The sequence below is a fragment of the Aplysia californica genome, unplaced genomic scaffold, assembly GCF_000002075.1.
Source record: "Aplysia californica isolate F4 #8 unplaced genomic scaffold, AplCal3.0 scaffold00336, whole genome shotgun sequence".
NCBI classification, from domain to species: Eukaryota; Metazoa; Mollusca; class Gastropoda; order Aplysiida; family Aplysiidae; genus Aplysia; species Aplysia californica.
In genome coordinates, this window is record NW_004797606.1 from 683655 (window position 1) to 685706 (window position 2052).

Here is a 2052-nt window from a genome sequence, read left to right on the forward strand (position 1 = left end):
CCATGACGCATGCAAGCGTGTGTGCGTGTGTGTGCGTGTGTATGTGTGTTTGTGTGTGCGCGCAGGTGTGTGTGTGTGTATGTGTGTGTGTGTGTGTGTGTGCATGTGTGTATGAGTGTGTGTGTGTGTGCTCGTGCGGTTGTGTGTATATGTTCAGTATGTGTGTATGACTGTTTATGCGTGTGTAGGTGTGTGTGTGTATGTGTGTGTGTGTGTGTGTTTGTGTGTATGTGTGTGTGTATGTGTGTGTGTGATTGTGCGGTTGTGTGTACATTATGTCTAATACGTGTGTGAGTGTATGTGCGCGTGTATGTGTGTCTGTGCGTATGGATGTATAGATGCACGTACGCGCATACAACGCACTTTGTGAGAAAACACTTGGAAAGAAAGGAGCAAACCACATCAGAGCACCTGCCAAACTGAATATTCCATGATGCTGATATATGAAATAGCTATTTCGTGTAAAACGCGTGTTATGTCTTAAGAAACATAGGTATCATGCCGGGCTATGGTTCAAATCCCCATGCTTCATGTAAAGAGATTGTAGGGGGAGGGGGAGACGTGGGGGAGGTGACCTTTATATCCCAATGCTTGAAGTAAAAATATTGTGGGTAGGATAGGACGTGGGAGAAGTGACCATTATACCCCAATGCTTGAAGTTAAAACATTGTGGGTGGGGGGACGTGGGAGAGGTCACCATTATAGACTCCCAATTAGCTTGGTTCTGTCGTTGTTGGACTTTAGAACTTGAATAAACTCCAAGATTTGAATAGTGCGTTGAACTTGTAGCAAACTTTATAGTACATGTACCACGCAGCATACTACATTATTGTTGTATCATTCACTCTGAAAAATTATGACGCCTACAAGTAATGAAAGTAGCGTCTTTTTGAAGATATTAGACTTTATAAGGACAATAATAAACAAATAAACATAAAACATAAAACCATACAAATAAACAATAAAACAAATAAACATAAAACATAAAACCATACAAATAAACAAAAAAACAAATAAACAAACACGCAAAAAGAAAACATCACCGACGATAATAAGGGAATCAAACAAAAGAGTTATAAAGAATCACGTATTTTTGTGTGTACCCCCTCACCGATTGAAGTACATAATTCAACTCTAACTCTAAGATTAATTATTGGGTTGTTGTTTTTGGGTTGTTGTTTTTTTTTACACTTTACACTATTATTATGGCATTAAAGAATGGAGGGCATGCGTTTCTTCAGAAGAAGAACAAACTGTTCCCAAAGACGTATTGATTTTAAGTTATTATGCAAGGGCTGCTTTGTACTTTGGAGAGCACTCACCTCTACCTCCTTTGAAAAAAGAATTAAAATACAATTTTTTTAAACTACCACCACCACCCCCTACCCCGTCCAAAACACCAGTCCATTGCTTTCCACAAAACCAATCAAAGGCAGGAATTTTTATAGTGTACCTAAAAAGCTGAAAGAATGTTAACAGCTTTAAAACATGTGTTTGTTACTAGATCTAGTCAGTATCTGCTTGATTGATTCTGCCGCTTCACTTTCACTGCTTACCGCCAAGAGAATGTAACTGTTTGAGGTAAGTACTGTATATATAACGTTCTTCAAAGTACTGAGCTAACTTTGATGTTACTGTAACGGCAGTGTCGTAAGTTCTACCTGAGCTGAATCTAAGACAGGTGAAATTTTCGACTTAAGAAAAAAATAGCTCATTATACTTCAGGTCGACTGATGTGGTAAATGTTATGTGTTGTATGCACTTATATGTGTGTGTGTGTGTGTGTGTGTGTGTGTGTGTGTGTGAGAGAGAGAGAGAGAGAGAGAGAGAGAGAGAGAGAGAGAGGAGGGGGGCAGGGAGAGAGAGGGAGAGAGAGAAAGAGAGGGAGAGAGAGAGAGAGAGAGAGAGAGAAAGAGGGGAAAAAGGGGGAGAAAGAGTGGGTGGGCAGCGGGAGAGAAGGATCCGAGAAGGTAGAGGGATAGATTAGGGATATGTAGAGGTGAGGGGGAGACAGAGGGGGTAGTGAGAAGGTAAAACAAAATGAGGGAGAGA